The sequence below is a fragment of the Belonocnema kinseyi genome, chromosome 8 (genome assembly GCF_010883055.1).
Source record: "Belonocnema kinseyi isolate 2016_QV_RU_SX_M_011 chromosome 8, B_treatae_v1, whole genome shotgun sequence".
Taxonomy (NCBI): domain Eukaryota; kingdom Metazoa; phylum Arthropoda; class Insecta; order Hymenoptera; family Cynipidae; genus Belonocnema; species Belonocnema kinseyi.
In genome coordinates this window covers 90,274,695-90,281,956 of record NC_046664.1, presented here as the reverse complement: position 1 = coordinate 90,281,956, position 7,262 = coordinate 90,274,695, and positions in this window count along the sequence as shown.

The window sequence follows — 7,262 nt, the reverse complement described above, 5'->3', positions numbered from 1 at the left end:
AATGGTAATGCTAGATGACAAAGGATCATAGAAGCTTTATCAATAGGCCACTACACGGAGAATATTTGTTTGTTAAATTTTACATAACTTAGTTCGGTAAAAGAAGGACATTACGCTTTTTATTAAAATTTCATATTCAGTCATGTAAAACGAAATAGGGTAATATTTGATATGAAAATATCAATTATTCATATAAATTTATTATAATTTAATTCGCGATTCAGCAAGAAATAATACAACTAGATAATAAAGATTACCTAACAGGTAAAATGAGATGTCGATTACCTACCAGTTAGGAAAAATGATTCGAACTGTTAGTTACAGTTTCAATAAAAAAAACAAAGTCTACCTCTCTACATGTTAATTCTACATTCCAGACATGTAAAATTTCGTGCGTCAGCAAAAAAAATATTCTTGCTACAATTTGATTCTGTGGAAGGTCATCCACTTACTACACACATTCTTACACAATTTGTCTTAAACAATTACAACATTACATACAATATAGTAGCACGGATGCCAGATTCGTAATTAGCGACTGCAAAACTCTATAACATATTTTTTTGGATTTTTTACCGTTTTCTTTCGATTTGACCTTCCAATGACCTTGAACCTGACGCGATAAAAGTCAAAGGTCGCCATATTTGTATTCGGCGACCCCGAAAACCATAGTAAACCCGAGCTAACCTCAGAATACATGTTTAAGAGTGTCAAATCTCTCGAAAATACAGTTGGTGGGTAGTGGTGTTTCCTATATTTGTAGGGGTGGCTGGGGGGTGGAGGGTAGTCCGTTTAGCGTGCAATCGACTCGGGATACTTATAAGATACTACCATGATTTTTTCAGATTTTTTGGTCCAAAAATAAATTAGGCCAAAAACCGGCCTTACCGACCCTCCCCCTTTAGAGGAAGTTAATAAAAACATTGGGTCATTTTTTCATTAAAAATTTTGTTCTCCTTAAAACCCTGAATTATTTAATTTTCAATATTTTAAATTTGTGAAAAATTGAACATTAAAAATTAAAAAATGAAACTTATATAAAATCAATTAAATTAGGTTAGAATTTAAGAAATAAAATCAAACATGTAAAACTTATCTATATATTTAAATATCATCTGAAGTCCTACAATATTAGCCGAAATTAAAAAATGTTCAAGTTTGTAGGGGGGACTTGGCTTTAAACTTCAGCCCTGAAAATGTTGACGTCCCTAGCGATTCTCATTTTACCATACTATTGTAAGGTATTTAATAAAAATTTAAATTACTTTGCGTTATTTTGTGATATACTGGTATAAAAACAATACAATTCTTATATGAATTATTACATATCAAAATTTTCACTTTTAGACGTGAGATTTTACATAACCCTTTTGTAATATGTATAGTTCGGTTTGGTATTAAATCCTAAAATAATTGTAAACTTTATCTAAATGCAGTAATATCCTCCATTTACCTAACTAATTGGGTAAATTTTAATGAACAAATTTTCTCCGTGTAGATGAGTCTCGAAGACGCGAAGAAACGTATGTCAGATGTGTTCCTGTAGTCTGAGCTAAAAATTTCTGTAGAGGAACCGCGAAGGATCCTACACATGTTCCTATACATGATACTGCACACGAACCTGTACAGGTTATCTTGACGGTTCCTGTACAGGAATTTGGCGAAGGAAACTGTACATGGTCTTGCAAAGGAACCTGTATGCGAGGAAACCTTTGAATGATCCTAAACAGGTTCCCGCACAGAGCCATTTGAGGCGCGGCTGCATGTGCAGGAACATGTTTAGGATGCTATACATGAACCTGCGTAGAAACTAATCCACGAGGGCTCGCTAGTGGCTTGGCTCTCTCGATGGTGAGTTGAATCTTCAAGAAAATAAAAGGAAGGCAACTTTATAGCTGTAAGATACATCATTTTTCGCAGTGGCTTTATGTAAAGGAAGTTATACATGTTTCTGTAAAGGACGCTTCCAAAGACTCTTTTGATGGTTTTCTGTAAGGGATCCTATACAGGTTACTGTACAGGAGCTACGCCTCAGTTTTCTTTGCAAAGGACCACTTTGCATGATCATTCACAGTTTCTTCGCAAAATTCCTGCACAGGACCGTCAAGATCACCTATACAGGGTACTGTGCAGGTTCATGTACAAGAAAATGTATGGGATCCTCCGGGGTTCCTGTACAGGAATTTTTAGCTGGGCGTCTTCCTCATATAAACAAAGTTCTTCTTATATAAGCAGAATACACACATTTTTTTCAACTTCATAATTCGGTACTGGTAGGTAATAAAAGGTTCAATAATATGTCAATTGATGCGTCTCAAAGACGCAAACAAATATTCTATAGATATCGTATTGCTGTATTTTGTACATAAAAAAAGTTTTTATCATATAAACAAGGCAATTTTTTTTTCTTGAAATTTCTCAACTAAAAGAAACTACTTCTAAATAGCCGCTATATTTTAAAATCCTATCAGGCCTGTATATCAATCGGAGCTACAATTCGTCCAAATTTCATCATCAGAGCTCTTTCATTTTATGAGATATGGTGCACAAAAAAAGCTACATACAAACCCAAACATATGGAAATTTTTATAACATTGCATTTCCGAGCTCCTGTGGTTGATTTATACTGGATATGTGAATAGAGTAGTTTTAAAAATGTAGGTAATTATTAACCTGTCTCTGTTTAACACGTACTTTTCATATGGAAAGAACACGTTTTTGTATATTTTATTTAGAATCGTCAATATCAGATTTTCGCACTGACCTTCAACACTTTTCTTCAGAACTAGCCATAGAATATGTATCAAAAATTACTTTTGAAATTTGACCCCCATTAGTTTGTTTTATAGGGTGTAAGAATAACTCCATGTGTGGATCCCATACTGATATTTTAATGTTTAGGTAAAATTTGGAAACGACTTGTTATTTGTGATTGTCTCCTAAAAAGGAGTCAGAAAATAGCATTTTTTTCTGAATTTTTCAAGTTGCTTTCAACTTTTCTGTTAGAGCGATACAATATTTATTAAGAGTTTATAAGAATAATCATTTAAGCAATATATTATTTGTTTGAATAATATTGGCATCAAATAATGCTAAAAAATGTTTTTTTTTCAAATTTATTATTCAATCTATTTACAATTTAACACTCTCTTTGAATAATTCTAGAAAGTTGCTGTTTTTTCTGACATTTTTTACTTTTTGTCCTCGTTTTATTTAGTGAGGTAATAATTAATGCAATTTGACAATCATAATTGTCTAAAAAATATATTATTGTTTATATCTGACAAGTCGCAATACAGAAAAATATAACCAAAAATTTTCTAAATGGGTTTATTGCATGGAAATTCTTGAAAAATCAAATACGCATTGTAGTAAAAGGATTTTTGTAAAAAATATATTTTTATACTATTATTAAAAAAGTGAATTTATTAAAAATATTACTTACAATTTTTAAGTAGTAACAATTTTTTCAAACTTTAAGAAATAATATTGTTTGAAATTATTGTCATTCAACGAAAAACTTTGTTTATTCGTATTCAGGAACTTAATATTTTGCCATCAGGATTTTATTTATTTTTTAATCTCCAAATTGAATTTTTTATCGCAATCTGCAGTGTAGGCAGGACCAATTTTAAGTAAGTGTCACGCTGAGATTGTTAACTTCCACGTAAAAAGTGAACTGAAAGTTCAAAGCTCAGATAATAAAACTGGAGAAGATAGTTCTAAATCACCATAATGAATTTAATAATAATCTGCTTAAATGATTGTATTTGTTAAATTTTATCAATTAAAATTTAATTTAATTTAATTTAATTACAACTCGCTCTAAGTTAGAGAATATTGTTACAAATATTAAAATCGTACGTGCAATTGAAGATGGACTGCTAATATTTCTAGACTAAAATCCCAAATATAAGAAGGAAATACTCCAATCAAAATCTTCAATATCACATTTTGGACAAGAAGGGATCCAAAAATTTTGAATGCTAAGCATAATTTATTTTTAATATGCAGCTAAAAAGTGGAACTTAAGTTTCCACTCTTACGGAACAATACATTTTTTCAAAGCTTATGTCATCAATTACTACATATTTTTGGATAAATAACGATTTTTCAGCTCTTTGGGGAAAATGATACATTTTTCTAGATCGTTACACGTTATATATTTGGGTGATTCACAAAAAATTGTTTTTATTTTTCGCCGGCAGTTTCGCGACAAATTGTTACTCTGACTCAGAAGTTACTCGCCTAAAACTCGCATTTTCTGTTCAACAGAAAAAAAATATTTGTCGCTGTTAAAAATTCATGAAACCCTGGAAATTCTTTCAAGCATTACAAATTTAAAAGCTGGGCAGCAGAAACAATATTTTGAAAAAAAATTTTCGTTGCATTAGGCTTTTATTGGTTTTTATACATCACTGAAATTTTATGAAATAGCAATATATATCAATACGAAGAAGAAAGAATAATTTATATAATATAAAATGATTTTTTATATTTTCTTATAATCAGAATCGACATACAGTTGAACACTTTATACATTTCTTATCAGAAAAAATGTTATGGAAGGTAATTCTGAAATTGAAGTAATCTGAGTTTTTTGTGGCTATTCTTACAAATATTCGTCCAATTAATCATAGTAACTGCTGCTTCATATATTTCACCTTTAACTAATTATGCATATTATACAATATTGAAAATCGCAATGTCAATAAATGACTCACTCTGACAGCATAAATCAAACATTTGCCAAGTTTATTTTTCAATTTTTAACTCTCTAAATTTTAATTAGTGAAAATTTTTACTAATTTCAAACAGTGGCTCAATTCTAGCTATGAAACAGTTATTTTTTTACGAATTTATCAGTAAAAATTACTGATTTATCAGTAAAAACTATTGATTCGTAGCTAGAATTTAGCCAATAATTTATTCAAATTAGTAAAACTTTTAATTGATTTAAATTTAGAGAGTATATTTTTAAATATTTCAAAGCAGGAGGGACCACCATTGCACACCCAGTGGTAACAAGCGTTAAAGAACATCTTTAGAACGGCTTAAAAATGTCCTAAGTCAGTCCATATAAGGTTCTATAAACAGTTTTTAAAACTTTCAAAGGACGTTTTTTGACTTGTACGTCCAAGAAACGTGTTTAGGATGTTCCAATTACGTTATAAAATCTTGTGCCCACTGGGACAGTTCATCTGTATGTTTATTAGGAATAAAAAAAATTATCACATGCAATACAAATTTTGGTTTTTCATTCCTACATATATATGGCTATTTTATCCAATTTTAACGATGGAGAAGACATTAAATGAGAATTTTGTCTTTTGTATTACTTACAATTTTTATTTATAAGATAATTCTCTCAAACTGGTATGCATAGCATTATTTAAAAAATCGAAAACTACACAAATCTTAGTTTGTCTGTAAATTTGATACTCGCAACCTCAAAACAATTTTTTTAAATTCTGAAAAATGTTGGGAGAGTATTTTTTCATTCAGGGAAGAAACTGTTGCGATATGATCGCCTCGACGATCGCTAAAAAAGACTACGCTATTATATAGCATATGTATGAAGGACTTAACGAACAAAGAATACACCTGCCTATATGTTTTTGTTCCCCCCTATTTATCGACCAATTTCTTTGTCAGCGTGGAACTTTTGTCACGTTCCTTTCCTCTTGGGCCAATTCCTTATGGCGAGATAACATGCTCTTATCTTATTGATAGCCTAGACTCTATTCGGCATTTAATAATTTTTCTAATACATCTTTATTTAGTCTATCATAAAATAATATATATTTATATATAGTTATGGATGCCAACTACACCGAGAAAAATCTGTTCCGAATTTCGCTGGGAACGCTAATATACCATTATCGTAAGTGAATATTTGGTGAAATATTTATAATCTAATTTTGAAACAGAAAATTTTATTTTAAAATTAATTTCTCTCGGCCCAAGTTTATTCGAAAACTTAAATCGTGACAGTTTTTTTAGGTTTTTAATTTATTTTACACACAAGCCTCTTGTTATGTTTTACGTTATACAATAAAAAATCCTACACTATTATTTTGTTGCCGATCTTAAATTCATTTTACACAAAATCTTACACTAATATTTTGTCGCCGAAACTGAAATATTTTGTGTATAAATTGACATACATTATATAGTTCCAGGTCCTTGGCACTCGAACTGACCTTTCCCAGAAATAAATTAGTTGTAACAAAAAGTTTCTGTCTCGAGATAGCTGTAGTAAAATCTCGATGCTTTGAGTCCCAGAGGAACCCTTTAGGTTGGAAAAAAGTCGCCAGGGCATTTATTGAAGATGTTACTTCGAAAAACCGTTTTTCGAGAGAAACGCATCTCAGGTTGACGATTGCCATTCGCAAACGTTTTAGACTTTTTCGAAAATGAAATATATGAACTTAGATTGGCTTTAGGACATAAGTGCCTCTTTTACGCAGACGCCCACAATTTTAATTTTTAATCGGTTTCAACTTTTCAATATTGAATTAGTTTTTCAAAATTTCGCTTAAAAATTGGTTTGTGTACCTATTAAGGAAAGGGATACGATAAACAAAAATTAGGAAAATTTAAACAGGAACTATGTGGAAAAGTAGTGCCTTGGAATGCTGGAAGAGTATAATTGATTTGGTTTCGATTGATGAACGTCATTATTCAATCTTTTAAATAATGTTCGAATGCTTAACTCATTCGAATTTAAAATTAACAATTTCCCGAAATAAACATCTATATTTATATATTCTTTTAATTAAAAACTGTAATTAAAATCTAAACCCTGTCATATGAAGTTATGGAATTCAAAACAATATATTTTCAAATTATTCAATTTTAAGCAATTGATTTCAGAATCTTTTTACTTTTTAATCCCTAATCTTTAAAACATGTGTTTCAAATTGTTCAAGTCGAAGAACTCCTTATAGCATTTTTATTTAATTTGATTTCCATATAGATATACTTTATTATCTTAAAGTATATACGAGGGTAGTTCAATAAGTACTTAGAATGACCAACAGATGGCGCGCGAATCGCTCCAAATCATCTGTTTTCAGTCAGCACCACTCCCGACTAGATATATGGTGCAGTCACAGTCCACATCTTCTGAGTTTACGTGTTTTTATAACACGTAATATATATGAGATAAAAAATGAATTGTACTCAGTTCATGGCACATCTGCCCCTGCCTTAGCAACGGTTTATAACTGGGTAAATGAATTTAAGCGTGGTCGTACATC